We start from the raw sequence: 26001 nt of genomic DNA, 5'->3' as shown, positions 1-26001 counted from the left end.
GGCTCTAGCACCTAAAACTACTTTCCCTTCTTAAAGGACCAATAATAAAAAACACTTGCAATGTTATGAAAAAGATGAAGCAAGTTCACACTTACAACTTCCCTGATCTGTGGTATATTATTAGAGACATTGCTTTTTTTACCTTCTAGGAAACAGCTCAAGAGTATAGTGGAAAAAAATTGGTGCACATTTTTGCTTTTATATCAACAGCAAAGCAATACTGAGTTTTCTCTAATATTACACAGTAACAAAGATAAGATCAGAAAAGACTTCCCAGTCCAATTGGCAGGTCTCAAAATTAATAGGCTATTAATATTTGGTGGAATGGACAACTGAAATTTTCCTGCAATTTTTTTCCACAATAGCTGCCTCCACTCTCGAGAGTTCTGTTCTATATGTTCAGTATGCTCTGAAGAAAATAAATCAAATCTAAACTGCATGTGAATCTTCCCTTTTTAAAGCTATAACCTAAGCTATAGCCATGTCAACCTGGTTCCAGAGTTTGCAGTACGATTGAGGTTCAATTCACCTATTCCCTGAATAATCATGAATAACATACACCAGGAGCCTTCTCTTTTCCAGAGTAAGCACTCCCAGGCTTTTCAATCTCTCCACAGAGTTCAATCATCCTACCACAAATTGTATCCAGACAGGATATCTTTCCTGTAACATAGTGATCAAAATTGCACATACCAGACAGATTCAGCACCACCTCCTGGGATGTATGTTCTAGTCCTCCATGCAATCTGGCTAGTCTTCCTTACTGCTGCCAACTCTCTTGATTTCAGTGAGCTATTCACCAGAATGTCCAAGATCCCTCTCATGGGTTATGTCCTGTAGCTGCAATCCTGTCAAGTCATTCAGTTTATGTTTCTTTTCCAAAGTTTCATTGATTCATAAAATGCCATTTATCACTTTTCCAACTCTCAAGATCCATTAGTGCTTTGTTTGCCCTTCTCTTATTTGAAATCCACCCCCAAATGTTATACTTTATTGGCTATCACTGGTTGCTACGGAAGATAAAGTTAATCACATAATATGGGAACAGGAAGCACAGGTAGAGTTGACAGTTTCCTTTCCTTGAAGGGCATTAGTATTTGTATAAAAAAATGGTAGCTTGAAGACAATTTTCTCGTGCTAGCCCAGAAACTATTAGATTCTTAAAAAAATTTCTTCCTGGGTTATGGACATTGCTGACAAGACCAGCATTTATTGCCCATCCCTAATTGAGAGGGTTGTGGTAAGCTGCCTTCTTGAACCACTCCAGTCATTGTAGTGTAGGTACACCCACAGTTCTGTAAGGGAGCAAGGTACTGGATTTTGACCCAGCAACAGTGAAATAAACATAAATAGAAGTCAGGGTGATGTGTGACTTGGAGGGGAGACTGCACGTGATGGAGTGCATCTTTCAGATCTTGGAATGAATGTCTAAGGTGGGCAATGCAGTTTGTCCAAGACTTCCTGCATATTGGTACAGACTGCTTCAATATCTGAGGAATTGTGAATGGACTTGAACATTGTGCAATCATTAGCGAACATTCCCACTTCTGACCTAATGAAGGTCACTGATGAAGCAGCTGAAGATGGTTGCACCTACGACACCACCCCGAGGAATTCCTGCAGCAATGCCCTGGGGCTGAGATAACTCGCCTCCAATCATCATTTTTTTGGGCTAGGCATGACTCCAGCCAGTGGAGAATTTTCTCTGATTCTCACTGACTTCAATTTTGCTAGTTTTTCTTGAGTCACATTTGGTCAGATGCTGCCTTGAATTCAAGGGCAGTCATTGTCACCACCTCTGGAATTCAGCTCTTTTGTCCATGTTTTGTCCAACGAGGTTTGGAGTTGTTTGGTCCTTCATGGATCCCTAACTGAGCATCAGTGATCAGGTAATTGCTAAGTGTTGCTTTATAGCAATATTGATGACACTTTCCATCACTTTGCTGATAACTGGGATTAAACTGATGGGGGTGAAAATTGGCAGGATTGGATTGGTACACTCCTCAATGAACCAGGGTTGGTCCCTTGGTTTGATAGTAATGGTACAGAAAGAGATATATCAAGCTATGAGGTTACAGATTGTGGGGATGTTCATTTCTGCTGCTGCCGATGGCCCACAGCACTTCATGGAATCTATCCCATTTAGCATGGTGGTCATGCCATACAACATGATGGCAGATGGCCTCAGTTTGAAGATGAGGCTTGGTATCCACAAGACCTGTGCGGTCGACACTCCTACCAATCTTGTCCTCAGCATATACACCAGCCCTTGTTTATGACAAAGACTTTATATTGTTTATGTTCTGCCCTGAAGGATAAAATTGTATAACCAACTTTGCATCAATGGGAATGCGATGCACTATAACTGATCATGAACTGTGAATCGCTTGAAATATGTCTGCTTATCTTACATCAGCACAACCATAGTTTTGGGCAGAATAGTTTTAAATGGTTTTATTTAAAAACTCTTCATGCAACTAAGGGATTGCACTTATATCATATTTTACTTCTAATTTAAATATTATATAAGAAAGAAATGTGTGCTGTGGAGTTACTGTTTTTTCACATGGTACAAGCCAGTACTTTGGAGTTATTGATGTTGTTGTGCTCAACTTGGGCACAGGGCAATGTTTGGGAATCAAGATGGTTTGGAAATGGCTCCTAATGTTTGGCTGGGACAGAGATAGAAGCTCCTCTCTCAGTGGATTAATGCTGCAACAGGTTTGGGCCAACACCTTGGTACAGTTTGGGAAAGGGGAGCTCTTAATTTGCGGTTCCTTTTTTTTACAAAAACAGAATTACCTGGAAAAACTCAGCCGGTCTGGCAGCATCGGTGGAGAAGGAAAGAGTTTACGTTTCTAGGCCTCATGACCCTTCAACAGAACTGATTTCTCCTACAAGGAGAGGGTTGAAATATAAGCTGGTTTAAGGTGGGGGGGGGGGGTGTTGTTGTAGGGACAAGCAAGCAGTGATAGGAGCAGATCATCAAAAGATGTCACAGGCAAAAGAACAAAAGAACACAGAGGTGTTGAAGTTGGTGATATTATCTAAACGAATGTGCTAATTAAGAATGGATGGTAGGGCACTCAAGGTATAGCTCTAATGGGGGTGGGGGGGCATAAAAGATTTAAAAATAATGGAAATAGGTGGGAAAAGAAAAATCTATATAAATTATTGGAAAAAAAAACAAAAGGAAGGGGGAAGAAACAGAAAGGGGGTGGGGTTGGAGGAGGGAGCTCAAGACCTAAAGTTGTTGAATTCAATATTCAGTCCAGAAGGCTGTAAAGTGCCTAGTCGGAAGATGAGGTGCTGTTCCTCCAGTTTGCGTTGAGCTTCACTGGAACAATGCAGCAGGCCAAGGACAGACATGTGGGCAAGAGAGCAGGATGGAGTGTTAAAATGGCAAGCGACAGGGAGGTTTGGGTCATTCTTGCGGACAGACCGCAGGTGTTCTGCAAAGCGGTCGCCCAGTTTATGTTTGGTCTCTCCAATGTAGAGGAGACCGCATTGGGAGCAACGAATACAGTAGACTAAGTAGGGGGAAATGCAAGTGAAATGCTGCTTCACTTGAAAGGAGTGTTTGGGCCCTTGAACGGTGAGGAGAGAGGAAGTGAAGGGGCAGGTGTTACATCTTTTGCATCAGCATGAGGAGGTGCCATAGGTGGGGGTTGAGGTGTAGGGGGTGATGGAGGAGTGGACCAGGGTGTCCCGGAGGGAATGATCCCTACGGAATGCCGACGGGGGTGGGGGGGGTGAAGGGAAGTTGTGTTTGGTGGTGGCATCATGCTGGAGTTGGCGGAAATGGCGGAGGATGATCCTTTGAATGCGGAGGCTGGTGGGGTGATAAGTGAGGACAAGGGGATCGTATCATGTTTCTGGGAGGGAGGAGAAGGCGTGAGGGCGGATGCGTGGGAGATGGGCCGGACAGGGTTGAGGGCCCTGTCAACCACCGTGGGTGGAAAACCTCGGTTAAGGAAGGAGGAGGACATGTCAGAGGAACTGTTTTTGAAGGTAGCATCATCGGAACAGATGCGACGGAGGCGAAGGAACTGAGAGAATGGGATGGAGTCCTTACAGGAAGCGGGGTGTGAGGAGATGTAGTCGAGGTAGCTGTGGGAGTCAGTAGGCTTGTAATGGATATTGGTGGACAGTCTATCACCAGAGATTGAGACAGAGAGGTCAAGGAAGGGGAGGAAAGTGTCAGAGATGGACCACGTGAAAATGATGGAGGGGTGGAGATTGGAAGCAAAATTAATAAATTTTTCCAAGTCCCGACGAGAGCATGAAGCAGCACCGAAGTAATCATTGATGTACCAGAGAAAGAATTGTGGAAGGGGGCCGGAGTAGGACTGGAAAGGAATGTTCCACATACCCCATAAAGAGACAGGCATAGCTGGGGCCCATGCGGGTACCCATAGCCACACCTTTTATTTGGAGGAAGTGAGATGGGTTGAAGGAGAAATATTTCAGTGTGAGAACAAGTTCAGCCAGATGGAGGAGAGTAGTGGTGCATGGGGATTGTTTGGGCCTCTGTTCGAGGAAGAAGCTAAGGGCCCTCAGACTATCCTGGTGGGGGATGGAGGTGTAGAGGGATTGGACGTCCATGGTGAAGAGGAAGCGTTTGGGGCCAGGGAACTGGAAATTGTTGATGTGACGTAAGGTGTCAGAGGAATCATGGATGTAGGTGGGAAGGGACTGGACAAGGGGAGAGAGAAGGGAGTCAAGATAACGAGAAATGAGTTCCGTGGGGCAGGAACAAGCTGACATGATCGGTCTACTGGGACAGTTCTGTTTGTGGATTTTGGGTAGGAGGTAGAAGCGGGCCGTCCGAGGTTGGGCGACTATCAGGTTGGAAGCTGTGGGAGGAAGATCCCCAGAGGAGATGAGGTCAGTGACAGTCCCACCCCCACTAGAGCTATACCTTGAGTGCTCTACCATCCATTCTTAATTAGCACATTCGTTTGGATAATATCACCACCTTCAACACCTCTTTGTTCTTCTGTCTGTGACATCTTTTGATGATCTGCTCCTATCACTGCTTGCTTGTCCCTACAACACCCCCTCCCTCCCTCCACTTCTCTCCCCCACCCCCACCTTAAACCAGCTTATATTTCAACCCTCTCCTTGTAAAGAAAAATCAGTTCTGTTGAAGGGTCATGAGGACACGAAACGTCAACTCTGTTCTTCTCCGTCGATGCTGCCAGACCTGCTGAGTTTTTCCAGGTAATTCTGTTTTTGTTTTGGATTTCCAGCATCCACAGTTTTTTGTTTTTATCTCTGTGTTTAATTGACTGCCACTGCTCTTCAAGAAATGCCAACCTTGAGAAAGTTCTGTTCGTCTCTGCGACAAAATTTTCGTATCTCTCGTTTGCCTTGTTCACCTTCATTGCTTTCCATTTCTCTCCTGGTGTTTGACAAGGTGTTTACTAAAACCCGCTTTCACAGCCATATCTCCTTTCTCAGTGAATGTCTCCGTCTCCAACTTACCCCACGTTGATTTCAACTGAAATTCCACCCCTCATGTTTCGAACCCACCCAGGATTACAGGTATCTCCGGGACATAAAACGTTTCTCGGACTGCTGTTCCCGTCACATTCAAAGATCCACACTCAGTGCCATGTGCCGCCATATGAACACACTCGACCTCTCCCTCCAGCAGCACCGCCGTACCCTTTTTCAAATCTGCGCGTGCCCCCAGTTTCATTTTATTCTTCGTCTCATCCGACGCCTCAACAAAAAAGTTTTTCTCTTTCTCTCAAGTGCTAAGGAACACAAGCTCCAAGAACTCATCAACACCAACACCCATCTAGGACCCTCCAACCCTGCCTGTCCCTCCGTCCTGACCCCATCTTCCCATCTTCCAATCCCAGCCCCAGCCGTGTATTCACTATACCCCCTGACCTTCCCCTCTCCGACGCTGAATGTTCAGTGCTTAGCAAAGGTCTTAGTTTCATACCCTTACGCCCTCACCTCAATGAATTTCAGGCTTGGCATGATGCTGAACTCTTCTTCCGCCGTCTTCGTCTCTGGGATCACTTCTTTGGGCAGGAGTCCTCTCCACGTTCAACGGATCCTTTTACCCACCTCCAATATTCTCCCTCCACCTGGACCCCTCCCTCTGGATTCTTACCTTCTCTTGATTTTTTCATTGAGAACTGTCGGCGCGACATTAGTTGTCTCAATTTCTCTGTTCCTGTCACCCATTCTAATCTCTCTCTCTCTGAACTTACTGTACTCCATTCTCTCAGGTCCAACCCTGACATTGTCATCAAACCCGCTGACAAGGGTGGTGCTGTTGTTGTCTGGCGCCTGATCTCTACCTTGCGGAGGCTGAGCGTCAACTCGCAGACACTTCCTCCTACCTCTCCCTGGACCATGACCCCACCACTGAACATCAAGCCACTGTTTCCAGGACTGTCACTGACCTCATCTCCTCTGGGGATCTTCCTCCCACAGCTTCCAACCTGATAGTCGCCCAACCTCGGACGGCCCGCTTCTACCTCCTACCCAAAATCCACAAACAGAACTGTCCCGGTAGACCGATCGTGTCAGCTTGCTCCTGCCCCATGGAACTCCATTTTTCGTTATCCTGACTCCATTCTCTCTCCCCTTGTCCAGTCCTTCCCACCTACATCCGTGATTCCTTTGACACCTTACGTCACATCAACAATTTCCTGTTCCCTGGCCCCAACCGCTTCCTCTTCATCATGGATGTCCAATCCCTCTACACCTCTATCCCCCACCAGGATGGTCTGAGGGCCCTTAGCTTCTTCCTCGAACAGAGGCTCGAACAATCCCCATGCACCACTACCCTCCTCCGCCTGGCTGAACTTGTTCTCACACTGAAATATTTCTCCTTCAACTCCTCTCACTTCCTCCAAATAAAAGGTGTAGCTATGGGTACCCACATGGGCCCCAGCTATGCCTGTCTCTTCATGGGGTATGTGGAACATTCCTTGTTCCAGTCCTACTCCGGCCCCCTTCCACAACTCTTTCTCCGGTACATCGATGATTACTTCAGTGCTGCTTCATGCTCTCGTCGGGACTTGGAAAAATTTCTTAATTTTGCTTCCAATCTCCACCCCTCCATCATTTTCACTGGTCCATCTTTGACACTTCCCTTCCCTTCCTTGACCTCTCTGTCTCAATCTCTGGTGATAGACTGTCCACCAATATCCATTGCAAACCTACCGACTCCCACAGCTACCTCGACTACATCTCCTCACACCCCACTTCCTGTAAGGACTCCATCCCATTCTCTCAGTTCCTTCGCCTCCGTCGCATCTGTTCTGATGATGCTACATTCAAAAACAGTTCCTCTGACATGTCCTCCTTCTTCCTTAACCGAGGTTTTCCACCCACGGTGGTTGACAGGGCCCTCAACCGTGTCCGGCCCATCTGCCGCGCATCCGCCCTCACGCCTTCTCCTCCCTCCCAGAAACATGATAGGGTCCCCCTTGTCCTCACTTATCACCCCACCAGCCTCCGCATTCAAAGGATCATCCTCCGCCATTTCCGCCAACTCCAGCATGATGCCACCACCAAACACATCTTCCCTTCACACCCCCGGCAGCAGTCCGTAGGGATCGCTCCCTCCGGGACACCCTGGTCCACTCCTCCATCACCCCCTACTCCTCAACCCCCACCTATGGCACCTCCCCATGCCCACGCAAAAGATGTAACACCTGCCCCTTCACTTCCTCTCTCCTCACCGTCCAAGGACCCAAACACTCCTTTCAAGTGAAGCAGCATTTCACTTGCATTTCCCCCAACTTAGTCTACTGTATTCATTGCTCCCAATGCGGTCTCCTCTACATTGGAGAGACCAAACGTAAACTGTGCGACCGCTTTGCAAAACACCTGCGGTCTGTCTGCAAGAATGACCCAAACCTCCCTGTCACTTGCCATTTTAACACTCCACCCTGCTCTCTTGCCCACATGTCTGTCCTTGGCCTGCTGCATTGTTCCAGTGAAGCCCAACACAAACTGGAGGAACAGCACCTCATCTTCCGGATAGGCACTTTACAGCCTTCCGGACTGAATATTGAATTCAACAACTTTAGGTCTTGAGCTCCCTCCTCCATCCCCACCCCCTTTCTGTTTCTTCCCCCTTCCTTTTGTTTTTTTTCCAATAATTTATATAAATTTTTCTTTTCCCACCTATTTCCATTATTTTTAAATCTTTTATGCCCCCCCACCCCCACTAGAGCTATACCTTGAGTGCCCTACCATCCATTCTTAATTAGCACATTCGTTTAGATAATATCACCAACTACAACACCTCTGTGTTCTTTTGTATGTGACATCTTTTGATGGTCTGCTCCTACCACTGCTTGCTTGTCCCTACAACAACACCCCCTCCCTCCACTTCTCTCCCCCACCCCCACCCCCCATTTATTTCAACCCTCTCCTTGTAAAGAAAAATCAGTTCTGTTGAACGGTCATGAGGACTCGAAACGTCAACTCTTTTCTTCTCCGCCGATGCTGCCAGACCGGCTGAGTTTTCCAGGTAATTCTGTTTTTGTTTTGGATTTCCAGCCTTCGCAGTTTTTTGTTTTTATCCTTTTTTTTTAGGTTGGCTCATTTTTCTCTTTTTGGGGATGCAGAGGAAGTTAAGTTTTAGGTATTCTTCAGGTCTTCAAATGTAAATAATTTAGAAATGCAAGAGTTTGGAATTATGCTGCAAGATTAGCAGCTGAACACACACTCAAGTGCCTTTGTCAATTTGAACAATTTTTGCTGGCCTCCTTTCATCCTCCTTACAGTAGCAACTTGCACAAAACTGTGCTGCATACATCCTGTTCCACATTAAATCTTGCTCAGCAATCACCTCTGCCCTTAAGGGCCTATATTAACCACAGGTCTCCATCAGGATATTAAACTTAAAATTCTTAAAAGACTTCAAAACTATCCATAGTTTCACCCCACTGAATCTTTGCAACCTTATCAAGCCCCTTTGTTCCTTTGACTCTGACCTTCCACCAACTCATTAAAAAGCTCAAAGTTCAACTCTTCATCTCTCACTGTCCATTACCATATCTGCGAAATGCTTTGGAATATTCCAACACATATTTTTGATCTACAAGGTAGTTAAGAGTAAGGAGGGGGGGCGGGCGGCAGACAAGAGAGTGGAGTTAAGGCCACAATCAGATCAGACATGATCTACTGAATGGCAGAGCAGGCCCAAGGGACCAAATGGCCTACCTGCTCCTATTTCTTATGTTCTAATTCTCTATGTTAATAGTGTTACACAAGTGCAAACTGTCATTGTTGTTAATGTGTTCACATTAAAATCCTTAGTCTATTATTTTAACAGAGACAGTGACCTGTTAATGCATAATTGAAATTAAATTACAAAATAATGTAATAGGAACTTATTAAACATTGATAAGCCAATCCTTGTTCAGTACAAGGTCACATCTTAGAAAGTATTTGTTTTATGAAATTGCAATTCTTAACATCAACTACCCTTTCTAAATAATTTTAAACCTACAGCAGGATTTGTAATGAGATCGATAATGCCACTGTTATGGATGACCTTCCATAAACCAGATGTCACTAATACAGAGGACATGGTGCCTTTTCTAAATGCCTCAGCAACACCCTGACTCGGCTTTAATTCATGTGTTTACCACATTGCCTGAAATTGGTTATGAAGCTGCTAAGGAGAGGGAATGAAAAGTGAATGTCTTCTTTCTGGTCATTATCTAATAGAAGCATGTGTGCAAATGTTATTGACTTAACTCAGAATTTTGAAAAATGAGAATGAATTATGAAGAAATATTTCAACTGGTTGATTACATTGAAGGTAAAGACATAAAGCTGGTATTAATACTCAAGAACACATGAGAACACAAGAAACAGGTGCAAGAGTAGACCTTCCGGTCCATCGAACCTGCTCTGCATTCAATATGATCATGGCTGATCTTGGGCTTCAACTCCATTTTCCTGCCCGCTCCTCCTATCCTTTAATTCTCTGACAGACCAAAAATCTGCCTATCCCAGCCTTAAAGGTATTCAACGATGGAGCATCTACAATCCTCTGGAGTAGAGCATTCCAAAGATTCACAACCTTTTGAGTGAAGTAATTTCCCCTCATCTCAGTGCTAAATTATTGACCCCTTATCCTGAGACTGTGTCCCCCATCGTGTTTTAGATTCCCCAACAGGCAGAAACAACCAAGTAAGTTTCAATGAGATTCTCTCTCACTCTTCTAAACTCTAGAGAATTTAAGCCCAATTTACTCAGCCTGTTATCATAGGTCAACCCCCTCATCCCAAGGGCGAATTTAGTAAACCTTTGCTGTACCCTACATCCTTTCTTACATGCGGAGACCAAAACTGCACACAGTATTCCAGGTGCAGTCTTACCAAAACCCTGTACAACTGTACCGTGAATTCTTTATTCTTGTATTCCTTGCAATAAAGGCCAACATGCCATTTGCCTTCCTAATTGCTTACTGCACCTGCATGCTAATTTCCTGCATTCCTTTTACAAGCACATCCAAGTCTTTGAACAGCAAAACTTACAAGTTTCTCAACTTTTGAAAGATATTCTGCTTTTTTATTATGACCAAAATGAATAACTTCACAATTCCCAGTACTATACTCCATCTTATTGCTCAGTCACCTAACCTGTTGTAATCTCTTTGCAGCCTCTGTGTCCTCCCCACAGCTTACCTTTCCACCTTCTAGTTTGGTATCATCAGCAAGCTTATATGAAGAGACAGATTAATATAGATTGTAAATAGCTGAGACCCCAGCACTGATCCTTGCAGCACTTCACTGTCTGCCATCTTGAAAAACCTTGTTTATGCACACTCCCTGTTTTCTCTCCACTAACCAACCCTTTATCCACGCTAATATATTACCCCCAACTCCATGAGCCCTAACTTGCCTATTAACCTTTTGTACGGCACCTTATTGAATGCCTTTTGGAAATGCAGGCATACTACTTCTACTGATTCCCCTTTATCTACTTTCCTAGTTAAATGCTCAAAGTCTTATAAATTTGTCAAACAGGATTTCTCCTTAGTAAAACCATGTTGACTTGCTCTAATCATACTATGTTTTTCTGAATGCATTATTACAACTTCCTGAATAGATTCTAGCATTTTCCCAACAACAACTGTTAGGCTATCTGGCCTGTAGTTCTCGATTTACAATGTGGCAATACACTTTACCAAGTGACTTTCGCCTCCTCCTATCTTTGTAATCACCAGCCCCACAAATGTTTGATATATCTGCGCTGATTTGATTCTGGCCGCTTGAACATCCCCAGTTTTAATTGCTCCCTCATTTCTGGGTGTGCCTTTAACTGCCTACATACTGGACGTCCCTCCCTAAACTTTTCCACCTCTCTCTCTCTCTCTTCTTTTGAGATGCTCCTTAAACTTGGTCAAAGTGGTAGATTTTATGTCTTTCAGCCTTGGTATCACCTTATGTGGCTTGGTGACTAATTTTGTTTTACAATGCTTCGTGAAGCACCTTGGAATATTTTATTAGCTTAGAGGCACTTTATAAATACAAGTTGATGACTAGTAATTAGATAAGCATATTAAAAAGGACAAGAAAGTGAACAGATTGGACTAAAATAAATACCTCTGATATGGAATTAGCACAGGCATGTTGTGAAGAATGCCTTATTCTTTACTAAAACAACTACAGTCTGTGGCCAGGAATTTTACCAGATCTGCTCCCATTTCTTCAGAGAAATTTACTGGAATTCCAGTTTACTGGAAAACAGGGCTTTAGTTGCTCTTCTAGCAGAAAGTAGGGTTTACAAGGAAGATCCCAGCTTATTGCTATCCAATCCTGACAGGTGATTTTAACAATATTCCAAAATATTTAACAGTTACATTTTTGAGCAAAAAAAAGCAACATAGGACAGACTCAAGAATTTAGTGACAGCTGTAACTAATAGTTCCATGAAAGCTCCCTCTCATTTATACTACCTGGTTCAAACTGAATTTCTCTCAGGAGACACCCAGAAGGCTGCTTGCACATGCAGATTGTAGACGTGCACAGAACCCCACTTCTAAAGGTTACAAATTCAATGCTTCAAGATCATGGATAGAAGTAGCCACTGACCTCCCTGTAATTTTAAAACATGCTCCAGAGGTCCAACAGGCCCACAGGCATTTCTTTTTATAAAAGCAGGCTTCACACTGCACTGAAGTTAGACTTAATGTGGTTTCAAACCAAGAAGTGCAAGACTCTCTCCTCCAGCATATTCTAACACTGCAATCATTGCTGAAAAGTAGAAACGACATAACAATGCCAAATTTGCAATATAAATGCATCCTGACAGGATGAAGCCAAATGGCCGATGAACTAAAAAATTCAACTTTGAAAATTTACACTTCCACCAGAGTACACAGAACCAATGAGAGTTCCAATTCCCCAGCCCCAAAAAACTTTTGGTGTGATCTTAATTCTCAAGCCAGAAAGAAAACAACCTAGAACTGAATTATTAATACTATTCCAACTCTTCAGAAAACACATTTGCCCAGTGAGAGAATTCATTCACCATAGCCACCCACAAGCAAATTCCCCTTGGTGAACACTAGATCTGTACTTGGCTGAAAATCTCGCAGGCAAGTTAGTAACATATACTGCAAACAGAGTAGTATCCAACTAATAATTGTGCCATTAACTGGCCTGGTTGAAGAACTAGTATTCCCAAAAATGAAGCTTTTTAAAGTCTTTCCAATAACTGGAGCCATGAGCCAAAGAAACTATTAAATCCACTTAAAAGTAAACCATAATAGTGGGTTACAGAAAACGACAATTAAAGTATGCCCCGAAAACTTGTTTACTTTTTAAATATCAGGGATTTACTGTGAAATACAAGGCACGAATCACACCTTGGTATATCTGGTTTACCTTTATTTCAGTGCCACATTAACTCCGATGGCTCTGAAATTAAAATACAAATTTAAATCAGTTGTTTAAAATTCCTCTCTCCACTATTTGAAAATGACCTTTGTGGTAATCTGGGGTGCAATACACCTTTAAGAGAATGTGAGCAGATTGACCATGTGACTGTATTACTCATTGTAGCGCGGGCTACAATGTTAATGAGTAGTTTAGAGTAGGGTCTGGTTGGAGAAGCACGCATTGTGTTAGTATTTTGTTACTTGGGTAAGTAAACAGCATGTTGTGGTAAAAAATGAGATACCCTGTCCCTTTAAGAGAAAGGAAGTGTACTGATCATGTGACAGCACTGATGAATCACTGTACAGCATGGGCAACTGGGAATTGTAAGTCAGGTCCTGGAGGTTTCTGAGTGAGCACATATGATTTGATGCTCTGCCCTATCCCTTAATAAACCATCACTGTTTATTCTTACATCAGTCTCTCCCCATTATTGATTGCAAGCAGCAATTGATGAGAAAATAGGAAGGCGTGCGGTTAGAGTTCAGTTGGCCAACAAACTCATTTACCCAAGACATTAAAGTGGCGATGAAGATAAAGAACAAAAGAGAATACATTTCAAGACAGGTGAGCAAAGCATTGGAAAGAGCATCTGCACTTAACTTTAAATAGGTGACAGCCAGCAATCGGAGTAGAAAGCAGTGCTGCAGTTTAAAATTTTAAAAACCCTGCAGAATGCGTCGGTGCTGCTGGAGGGAGAGGTCGAGTATGTTCATATGGTGGTGAACCCCTTCTTCACCTTCACTGTTTTCCATTTCTCTCCTGGTGTTTGACAAGGTGTTTACTAAAACCCGCTTTCACAGCCATATCTCCTTTCTCAGTGACTGTCGCCGTCTCTGACTTGCCCCACGTGGATTACAACTGAAGTTCGATCGCTCATTTTTCGAACCCACCCAGGATTACAGGTATCTCGGGGACATACAACGCTCCTCGGACTGCTGTTCTCGTAGCATCCTGAGAACCACACTCAGTGCCATGCGCCGCCATATGAACACACTCGACCTCTCCCTCCAGCAGCACTGATGCACCCTATTTCTAAGCTGCCCGTGCCACCAGTTTCATTTTATTCTTCATCTCATCCGACGCCTCAACAAGAAACTTTGTCTCTTTCTTTCAGGTGCAAAGGAACACAAGCTCCAACAACTCATTGATACCAACACCCATCCAGGACCCTCCTCCACTGCCTGTCCCTCGGTCCCCATTCCGTCTTCCAATCCCAGCCCCGGCCATGTATTCACTATACCCCCTGACCTTCCCCTCTCTGACGCTGAACGTTCAGTGCTCAGCAAAGGTCCTAGTTTCATACCCTTATGCCTTCATCTCAATAAATTCCGGGCTCGGCACGATGCTGAACTCTTCTTCCGCCGTCTTCGTCTCCGGGCTCACTTCTTTGGGCAGGAGTCCTCTCCCCATTCAACTGATCCTTTTACCAACTTCCAATATTCTCCCTCCACCTGGACCCCTCCCTCTGGATTCCTACCTTCTCCTGATCTTTTCATTGAGAACTGTCGGCATGACATTAGTCGTCTCAATTTCTCTGCTCCTCTCACCCATTCTAACCTGTCTCTCTCTGAACTTGCTGCACTCCATTCTCTCAGGTCCAGCCCCAGCATTGTCATCAAACCCGCTGACAAGGGTGGTGCTGTTGTTGTCTGGCGCACTGACCTCTACGCCACAGAAGCTGAGCATCACACTCGTAGGCACTTCCTCCTACCTCCCCCTGGACCATGACCCCACCACTGAACATTAAGCCATTGTTTCCAGAACTGTTACTGACCTCATCTCCTCTGGAGATCTTCCTCCCACAGCCTCCAACCTGATAGTCTCCCAAGCTCGGATGGCCCGCTCCTACCTCCTACCCAAAATCCACAAACAGGACTGTCCCAGCAGACCGATCGTGTCAGCCTGTTCCTGCCCCACGGAACTCATTTCTTGCTATCTTGAACCATTCTCTCTCCCTTTGTCCAGTCCCTTCCCACCTACATCTGTGATTCTTCTGACACCCTTCATCACAACAACAATTTCCAGTTCCCTGGCCCCAACCGCCTCCTCTTCACCATGGAAGTCCAATCCCTCTACACCTCCATCCCCCACCAGGATGGTCTGAGGGCCCTTAGCTTCTTCTTCGAACAGAGGCTCGAACAATCCCCATCCACCACTACTCTCCTCCGCCTGGCTGAACTTATTCTCACACTGAACAATTTCTCCTTCAACTCCTTTCACTTCCTCCAAATAAAAGGTGTAGCTATGGGTACCCGCATGGGCCCCAGCTATGCCTGTCTCTTCATGGGATATGTGGAACATTCCTTGTCCCAGTCCTACTCCGGCCCCATCCGACAACTCTTTCCCCGGTGCATCGATGATTACTTCGGTGCTGTTTCATTCTCTCGTCTGGACCTGGAAAAATTTATTAATTTTGCTTCCAATTTCCACGCCTCCATCATTTTCACATGGTTCACCTCTGACACTTCCCTTCCCTTCCTTGACCTCTCTGTCTTAATTTCTGGTGATACACTGTCCACCAATATCCATTACAAGCCTACCGACTCCCACAGCTACCTCGACTACAGCTCCTCACACCCCGCTTCCTGTAAGGACTCCATCCCATTCTCTTAGTTCCTTCGCCTCCATCGCATCTGTTCTGATGATGCCACTTTCAAAAACAGTTCCTCTGACATGTCTTCCTTCTTCCTTAACCGAGGTTTTCCACCCACGGTGGTTGACAGGGCCCTCAACCGTGTCCGGCCCATCTCCCGTGCATCCCCCCTCACACTTTCCTCTCCCTCCCAGAAACATGATAGGGTCCTCCTTGTCCTCACTTATCACCCCACCAGCCTCCGCATTCAAAGGATCATCCTCCGCCATTTCCGCCAACTCCAGCATGATGCCACCACCAAACACATCTTCCTTTCACCCCCCCCGGCGGCATTCCGCAGGGATAGTTCCCTCCGGGACACCCTGGTCCACTCCTCCATCACTCCCTACACCTTGAACCCCTCCCAAGGCACCTTCCCATGCAACTGCAGAAGGTGCAACACCTGCCCCTTCATTTCCTCTCTCCTCACCGTCCAAGGGCCCAAACATTCATTTCAAGTGAAGCAGCATTTCACCTGCACTTCCCTCAATTTAGTCTACTGCATTCGTTGCTCCCAATGCAGTTTCCTCTACGTTGGAGAGACCAAACGCAGACTGGGTGACCGCTTTGCAGAACACCTTCGGTCTGTCCGCAAGCATTACCCAGACCTCCCTATCGCTGGCCATTTCAATACTCCACCCTGCTCTCATGCCCACATGTCTGTCCTTGGCCTGCTGCAATGTTCCAGTGAAGCCCAACACAAACTGGAGGAACGGCACCTCATCTTCCGACTAGGCACTTTACAACCTTCCGGACTGAATACTTAGTTCAACAATTTTAGAACATGAGCTCTCTCCTCCATCCCCACCCCCTTTCCGATCTACCCCCATTTTTTTTCCAATAATTTATATAGATTTTTCTTTTCCCACCTATTTCCATTATTTTTAAATGTATTTCCATCCATTGTTTTATCTCTACCTTTTAGCCTTTGTCGATTCATTCACCCCACCCCACCCCCACTAGGGCTATCTGTACCTTGCTTGTCCTGCTTTCTACACTTAACTAGCACATTCTTTAGATAATATCACCACCTTCAACACCTCTTTGTCCTTTTGTCTGTGACATCTTTTGGTTAGCTCCACCTATCACTGGCCCTATATCCAGCTCTACCTGTCCCACCCCACCTTAAACCAGCTTATATTTCACCACTCTTCTATTTTTACTTAGTTCTGTTGAAGGGTCGTTTGGACTCGAAACGTTAACTGTGTCCCTCTCCGCAGATGCTGCCAGACCTGCTGAGTTTTTCCAGGTATTTTTGTTTATGTTTTGTAACTTAACTAATTTCTTTGAAATTCCTCCCTCCACTATTTTAAATGATTTATTACCTCTGCTGATTAATTTGCCTGGGGAAATCCAAATGAAAGCATTAAACATATTAGTATTAGTAATTTCAGTCTCTTTCATTTGCTGAGTGTAAATGGCGCAACTTATTCACCACATCACTGAATCATATAACAATTATAACAAAGCTATTCGGCCCTTTCTGTTTATACTGGCTCTCTGCAAGAACAACTCAACTAATCCCTCTCCTTGTGTAATATAACTTGCAGAGTTCCCAAAATCACAAATTTGGATTATTTGAAGTTATATTATTCACTGAAGTTTTATTTTACTCAGAACTACTACTCTCAACTTTAAAGCATAACTCAGGTAAGTGATCTGTGACTAGGCTTCAGTCAATGCTGGCTTTTCTAACTTACTTCAAGGAAATACCCCAAAATAACTTTTGTCTTTTTCCATTGCCCTGCTGCAGAAACAATTGTCTGCTCAACTCTTCCCCCTAGAACATGAGGCAAATTCAGAACCCTTACCGAAGGAATCATGGCCACAGACAGTCGGCCATGCTGTAAGACATTGCAACATTGGGTTATACAATCTATTTTTATTTCAAACTCTCTTTACGCACAATGCCTAAGGATCTAATGGTTACTCAATGTCAACAGGACTATTTTGAGGCTGAAAATGTTTAAATCAGTTGAAGTCTCTACTCGGGAGTTCATGCACATTGTGCAATACACAAAACATTTTAAGTTAATATTTGTGTAAATACTGGTGCATTATTTGTAGATGGGGCTGTAGTCAAGAGGCAGATATTGTGGAATCTCACCAAGTTACTGAAAAAATTTCAAAAAAGTGAAAAAAAAACTGCACCGCTTGCAGCTACATTAGACAGCATTACTATTGGAGGGTAGCTGAAAACCACAAACTTTGAACGTAATTATCTCTGATATAGTGTGAGCCAGTGACGGTAATGCTACTTGAACCAGTGCCAAAGTCCTAATATAAATGGGATATAAAATTACTGTTTTGCAAAATAACAAAAGTTTGCACTTATATAGCACCCTTAATGCTGTAAATATCTAAGATCCATTGCAGAAGGGGATAGATAAGAAATTTGGCAAAAAACATTTTTTTTTCTTTACTCTTTCATGGCTCGTGGGCGTCGCTGGTGAGGCTGGCATTTGTTGTCCATGCCAAATTGCCCTTGAACTGAGGGCAGAGAGCAGTTAAGAGTAAGCACACATTAATGAAGGTTTGGAGTTACATTTAGGCCAGACCAGGTATGATTTCCTTCCCTAAAGGACATTAGTGAATCAGGTGGGTTTTATGACAATTAATATTAGTTACCATGAAACTATCAGTGAGAAATATATACATTTCCTTATTCTAATTCACTTTGTTCCTCAGTCCTTCCTCTGTTCATTATTTCTTCTGTTGTTTGCCAAGGTCCCTCCATGCATTATTATCAGATCACACAGCAGCTTTGAGGGAACTTTTTGTAAGATCATGGACTAATGGGGCATGGAGCAAGATGCCTCCTCCAGCAAAACCTGGGCCATCTTATTTAAGATAAGCAGGTCTGGGTGATCCAATTTATTTACCCCATATTATCTCAATAGGGTAACTGGTTAGCACTGCAAATATAAAAATATATATTTAAAAATTTCCTAGGTTAGAACAGCAACATTTAATGTAGGGGAAAAATAAACAGCACCAATCAATGTATAGGTAATAAAGAAACCTTGCATCACATACTTCACTCAGAAATTGAGCGTTATGTTAAATACTGGCTGAGGCAGGTACGGCACCTAAAATATTACAGTATCTTAATGATAGCCATCTCCTTAAATACACTACTGATTTTGCAATGTGACAAGTACATGTCTTTCTGGATGGAATTCAAGAATGTAGATGAATTTTGTCAGTGGTGTAACAGAAACGAAGCTATATCGCAATGTCCTGGGCGTGGTGATTAGTTACTCACTGGCCACAGAATAACTCACTGCAGTGACTAATGACATGTTCCTAGCCTAGTCTTGGAAAGAATTAAAATTCATTCAGGTCTTCAATGACTCATGAAATAATACTGGTTAATGCACCATCACCACTGAAAATCCCATTTTAAAATATTAATTTCTTGTGAACAAAGTATTGGTTTTTAGAAACTGCTATGATGTACCTGATCAAGCAGGAAATGCTTTTATGCTTTAGTGATGCCACACTTGTTAAATGGATAGATGGTTCAAAGTTGTCAGATATGGTGTAGTTGGTAGTACACTTGTCTCTGAATCACAGGTTCAAGTCCCACTCTAGGGCTATCACAAAATTCAAGGCTGACACTGCAGTGCACTACTGAGGGAGCACTGCATTGTCAGAGGTGCCATCTTTCAGCCGAGACATTTTAGGCACCAGAAACAACAAAGGCAAACCCAGCCCTGTTGACCCTGCAAAGTCCCCCTTACTAACCTCTGAGGCTTGTGCCAAAGTTGGGAGAGTTGTCCCACAGACTAGTCAAGCAACAGCATGACAGTCATATTCACTGAATTATACCTTACAGACAATATCCCAGTCCCTACTGTCACTATCCCTGGTTATGTCCGGGCTCACCAGTAGGTCAGACCCAACAGAGGTGGTGGTACGGTGTAGACAGTCAGGAGAGAGTTGCCCTGGGAGTCCTCAACATTGACTCCAGGCCCCCATGAAGTCTCATGGCATCAGGGCAAACATGGGTAAGGAAATCTCCTGCTGCTAATTACCATCTACCACCTACCACCCCCAACCCACCAACCCCACCCCACCCTGCCCCCTAGCTGATGAATCAGTGCTCCTCCATGTTGAACACCACTTGGAGGAAGCACTGAGAGTGGAAAGGACGCAGAATGTACTCTAGGTAGGGGACTTCAATGTCCATCACCAAGAGTGGCTCGGTAGCACCAATACTGGCCAAGGCTTAAAGGGCATAGCTACTAGACTAGGTCTGCGGCAGGTGGTGAGGGAACCAAAAGGGAAAAACCTACTTGACCTTGTCCTCACCAATCTACCTGTTGCAGACACATCTGTCCATGACAGTATTGGTAAGTGTGACTACTGCGTCCTTGTGGAGACGAAAACCTACCTTCACATTGACGATACCCTCCACTGTGTTGTATGACATTACCACTGTGCTAAATGCGATAGACTTCAAACAGATCTAACAACTCGAAACTGGGCATTCATGAGGCGCTGTGGGCTAACAGCAGCAGCAGAATTATATACAACTGCAGTCAGTAACCTCATAGCCCAGCATATCCCCCACTCTAAGATTACCATCAAGCTAGGTGATCAACCTTCATTCAATGAAGAGTGCAGGTGGGAATGCCAGGAGCAGCACCAGGCACACCTAAAAATGAGATGTTACCTTGTAAAGCTACAATACAGAGCTACTAATATGCCAAACAGCAAAAGCAGCATGTGACAGACAAAGCTAAGCAATAGCACACCAATGGTTCAGACCTAAACTCTCCTCTCCTGCCACATCAAGTCATAAATGGTGGTGGACAATTAAACAACTCACTGGAGGAGGAGGCTCCACACCCTCAATGATGGGCGGCACAGCACCTCAATGCAAAAGATAACGCAGAAGCATTTACAACAATCTTCTGCCAAAAGTGATGAGTGGATGATCCAACTCCTCCTCCTCCAAGAGGTCCCCAGCATTACAGACGCCAGTCTTCAGCCAAGTTGATTCACTCCATGAAATATCAAGAAATAGCTGAAGGCACTAGATACTGCAAAGGATATGGGACCTGATAACATTCTGGCAATAGGACTGAAGACTGCTGTTCCAGAACTAGCTTTGCCTCTAGCCAAGATATTTTAGTATAACTACAACACTGGCATCTACCCAGCAACTGAAAAATTGTCTAGGTATGTCCTGTCCACAAAAAGCAGGGCAAATCCAACTTGGCCAATTATCGCTCCAACAGTCTACTCTCGATCATCAGCAAAGTTGTGGAAGGTGTTGTCAACAGTACTATCAAGTGGCACTTACTCAGCAATAATCTGCTCACTGATGCTCAACTTGGGTTCTGTCAGGGCCACTCAGCTCCTGACCTCCTTTCAGCCTTCGTCAAGGCCAAAAGAGCTGAATTCCAGAGGTGAGGTGAGAGTGACTGCCCTTGACATCAAGGCAGCATTTGACTTGAGTGTGGCATCACAGAGCCAGAGCAAAACTGGAGTCAATGGGAATCAGGGGGAAAACTCTCCACTGGTTGGAGTCATACCTAGCACAAAGGAAGATTGTTGTGGTTGTTGGAGGTCAGTCATCTCAGCTCCAGGACATCATTACAGGAGTTCCTCAGGGTAGTGTCCTTGGCCCAACCATCTTCAGCTGGTTCATCAATGACCTTCCTTTCATCATAAGGTCAGGTTGGGGACATTCACTGAAGATTGTGAAATGTTCAGCACCATTCACGAATCCTCAGATACTGAAGCAGTCCATGTCCATATTCATCAGGACCTGGACAACATCCAGGCTTGGACTGACAAATGGCAAGTAACATTTGTGCCACATCAGTGTCAGGCAATGACCTTCTCCAACCACCTTCCCATGACACTCAATGGCTTTGCCATCACTGAATCCCCCACTATCAACATCCTGGGGGCTTACCATTGATCAGGAACTGAGCTGGACTAGCCAGATAAATATGGTGTCTACAAGAGCAGGTCAGAGGCTGGGAATTCTGTGGAGAATAATTCACCTCCTGACTCCCCAAAACTTGTGTACCATCTACTAGGCACAAATTAGGAATGTGATGGAATACTCTCCACTTGGCTGGATGAGTGCAGCTCCAACAATGAAGCACAAGAAGCTTGACACCATCCAGGACCAAGCAGCCCTCTTGATTAGCACCCTATCCACCACCTTCAACATCCATTCCCTCCACCACTGACATATAGTGGCAGCAGTATGTACCATCTACAAGATGTACTGCAGAACTCACCAAGGCTTCTTCAATAGCACCTTCCAAACCCGGGACCTCTACCACTTACAAGGACAAGGCCCAGCACCTGCATGTTCCCCTCCAAGTCACACACCATCCTGATTTGGAACTATTGCTGTTCCTTCACTGTTGCTGGGTCAAAATCCTGGAACCTCCTCTCTAAAAGCACTGTGGGTGTACCTACATCACATGGACTGCAGGGGTTCATGGTGGTGGCTCACCACCACCTTCTCAAGGGCAATTAGAGATGGGCAATAAATGCTGGCCTAGCCAGCGACACCCACATCCTGTGAAAGAATTAAAGAACATGTAATAAAGAGTGACCTTCTGGAGTTAACAAACAGCAGTGTATTTTCATACTGTAGCCTTCCTTTCATAAAGAAAGACTCACATATCAGGCGACACAACATTCAAAATCTAGTTGATGAACTAGAAAACCTATTCAACAGATTCTTGATGAACAGAATCTTACAGGAGAATAGAGATACTAAGCATGATGCCGAGAATCATCTTTCAAGGAAAGAAGAATTTATGTTGGAAACAACCTGTGAAACAGTTGTTTCATCTGTGACCACTGTTTCAGAATTTCAGCAGGCTGAAGTAAATGTCAGTGAAGGACTTCACCTTTACCTGCCTACCCATGTCATTCAAGAGGAGGAAGAGTTCACAAACACATCATAACCACCTGAAGATGTTTCATAGAACTTGACGTATCCAATGGAGATTTGAAGAGAAAACAAAAATACTCATATAAAACAAGACAAGAATGGCAGTGGGATCAATAATTCTGCCTGTACATCTCAGCCTGAAAGTAGACTCAAAGATCAGATGCAGAGAAGAGCAACATGTACAAGGAAAAAAATCATTCCTGCTGCTTCCATTACTGTTCATTTGATAGAACAATTTAAAAAAAATTCTGAAACATGGAAGATCCCCAAAACAATCTAAACCAAACACAACCAATAACGCACTACTGTGGCAACCATCCACTGATTGATTTAACCATTTATGATTTGGAAACCAAACTGGGCAATGACCACAAACTACAGGAGAATCCACAAATCAACAATGTACAGTCCAATACCAGTAAGAATCTTATTCTTGTTACTGCCCCAGAAAATGACAAAGTAAAAAGAAATCAGTTTTGGGTTCACTACATGAGGATTGAAAGGAAAAAAATGGTATAACAAGAGCCAGCAGTATGCAACTAATTGGATGGCACTTTTAAAGAACAGGCACAGGCATGATGGGCCAAATGGCCTCCTCTGTCTGTGAGATAATAATGTTGTCGAATACTTTTAAAAAAAAACTGATGAGAAAAGAGCCACATCATGATTCCCAATTAGCCACATGGGGCTAGTAACAAATATATTGGACAACATTGCATTCAGAGGCAAATTTAAATTTGTTTTCATTCAAATATTTCTCATTCTACATTCCACAACCCAGAATTTAAAAAGAATGAATAAACACCAAAGGGAAGACTGTGGGAAAAAGAGGAAGTTTAGCAAAAAGACATCTCAAGTGATTCCCAGTGTAATTAAATGAAGAATAGGAGCAAACACCAAACACTAACTTCATTCATCACAATTTATTATGTTATTTTACTATGTGTAACATGTGTGATTATGTGTGTTGAATTTCATCAATCATAGTTCTGATTAGTTTTGAACTCTGTGCTACTTTGGCCATGTTATCGGAGTTAATATTGTCAACAGTTCATTTAGTAATCTTCTTCTACAAACTTGGCCAAATTGCATTACACATCTGAAAGTGGGTCACTTTATAGCCCAGAAATTCCAAAACCAAATCAACTTAGTTGTGCAGTTTATACATTTCAGCCAATTTCTGTTGTCCTAAAACTTTTACCTACAACCCAAACTACTTTAAGATTCTGTGACAGCCTTTCATATGGAACTTAATCCACAGGCTTTCAGAAATCTATGAGCAGATACAGAAAATAATTAAAAGGGCTAATGGAATGTTGGCCTTTATATCAAAAGGACTAGAATACAAGGGTGTAAAAAACATTCTATAGCTATATAAAACCCTGGTTAGACCGAAGTTGGCAGGCAGTTCTGGACACACCACTCCTTAGAAAGAATAGAAAGTGCAATGTAGGTTTTCCACATTGATATCTGACAAAGGTTTAAATTACAAAGAGAGATGGCAAAAACTAAGGTTGTATTCTCAGGAATTTAGATTTGAATGAGGCTTTCAAGATATTAAGGGAAACAGATAGGGTAGATAGAGAGAAAATATTTTTGCTGGTTGGGGAGTCTAAGTCTAGGTGGCACAGTTTTTAAAAATAGCCAGACCTTCAGGAGTGAATTTAGGAAACACTTTCAGAACTCTTTTCTGCAAATAGCAGCTGATGTTAGATCAATTTTAAATCTGATATTAACAGATTTTTATCCTAAGGTATCGTGGGATAACAGGGCAAAGGCCTGAAGTTTAGTCACAGATCAGTAATGATTTCACTGAATGGTAGGACAGGCTTGAGGGGTTAAATGGGCTACTGCTCCATGTAAAAAGGGCACATACAGCGCACTGAGGAACATGCACACCTGCCCATAGATTTAAGACTTTGTGGGATCTCGGCGCAAATAATTCCAAAACATAGTCCTTCTTTGGTAGTTAACAAAATATACTGTAAGCACTCACCATCAGCAAAAGTTAATCATAAAGCCGTTCTGCAATTCAACACATATGAAATGAATGATACCAATCCTGTTAAAACATACCCCAACTGCACTTTGTGTTGCTTCTCTCCAGTCCTACCAAAATACACCGGCTTATTTATGGCTCCATCTAAGTAGAAGGCTTAAAATAAACTAATTCGCGTGACCATACGAATTACAGAATAATATTGTACTATGCATGCCTCCTGCTCAGAGATAGCGTCATTTTACTCATGGACTGGGCCGTGCATTTTCTACGCTTTCAGGTTCATGCGATACTTTTGTTTGAAGTTAGCGGCCGCGTTAAACAGGCCTTTTCCAAGAACCCGCGGGGGGCTGTAGTATCATTCAGTTTGCAATGAACGCAGATCAGGTTTAGTATTTGTTGCTATAAAGTCAGCCAGAAAGTTCTGGGAGACCAAGATCAGACTTCCTTCAACTTCAACTCTCAGCATCGGATCAGCAAATCCAATGTTACATAAACTAGGTTGATCCACTTCCTTATCTACACAACACAAACCCAAAAGCCGAAAGTAAATTCCTCCGCATGCAATACCCTAGAATCTCAACCCAGTTTACAGCAACCCGTACAAGATGACATTGACAGTGCACTCACAAAGACACTTTAACTTTACAGTTACTTGCACGTTGCTTCTGTACTTGGTGCGGGTGGAATGAAGGTTGTCATGTGACTTATTACATTCACATCCCCAAACTGCTCCCTCCACGCTGCCCTGGCGCTGCGATTAGATGAAAACCCAATTACTAAACCTTATCAACAACCGCCTCCTTTCACTCGCTAACGGTTAACACAGATTCACAGAATTTCAAGTTTTCATTCGTCCCTCCCAGAGTATGTTACAAAAATGACGTAAAACATAGCTTACCATTCTTTGTAATTATTCGCAAAGCTTAACTTTATTTTACTGTTTAAACATTGTTCATTTTTCAAAACCAAACGGAAATATAAACAATCTGCATTTATATAGCACCATCCTCAGAGTAAAACATCCCAAGGCGCTGTTAAGGAGGCAGCTTTTGTGTTGGAGAGGTGCTGGGGTCAGAACTTCAGCCCAGAGTTAAATAGGACTCCAAGCTGCGAAACTGTGTTTCAGCCTGAGACAGGGGCTGGGGGCCATATGGAAGAGCTAGTGAGAGAATGGAGTTTGGGTTGAGGCTGAAGACGAAGGGTTGAATTTTAATCCGCAGGAGCGCATGGGTTTGGGAGTGGGTGGGGGTATTAAAATTAGCAAAATTGACAGGGTGTCAGGAAGCTGGTTCCAACCCATATTTCACTGCAAGTGAAAGTTAGGAGCAATGTGAGAGCAACCATCCCAGAAGAGGTAGGTTACCACTTGAGATATTTTGATTGCTCGATTGATATTGACATGGGCTTTTTACCTTAACTTTGGGTCCAAGGCTTTCCTGGGCCTCCTGGAACTCACCAGTGAGAACACGGGGACAAGATGGCAGCAATGACTGAGGCC

At 43.8% G+C, this 26001-nt stretch overlaps 1 protein-coding gene across 8 annotated transcripts in view; it reads right to left on the bottom strand.

Moving 5' to 3' along the window:
• The window catches only part of LOC121284747 (metalloreductase STEAP3-like), a 52767-nt gene extending 27501 nt beyond the window's left edge, over positions 1-25266 (bottom strand). For 3 of the 8 annotated variants that reach the window (XM_041200303.1, XM_041200302.1, XM_041200299.1), the window contains exons 1-2: positions 25131-25244; positions 694-848 (exon numbers count right to left, since the gene is read on the bottom strand). The gene's annotated coding sequence lies outside the window, so the exon portion shown is untranslated. The other 5 variants (XM_041200307.1, XM_041200301.1, XM_041200300.1 and 2 more) reach the window with 5 other exon arrangements.
• Positions 25267-26001: the final 735 nt, after the last annotated feature.

This window comes from Carcharodon carcharias, chromosome 12, assembly GCF_017639515.1.
Source record: "Carcharodon carcharias isolate sCarCar2 chromosome 12, sCarCar2.pri, whole genome shotgun sequence".
In the NCBI taxonomy this organism is placed as follows: Eukaryota; Metazoa; Chordata; class Chondrichthyes; order Lamniformes; family Lamnidae; genus Carcharodon; species Carcharodon carcharias.
The sequence above is the reverse complement of the archived record's forward strand: the minus strand, read 5'-3'. Positions and strand labels throughout refer to the sequence as shown.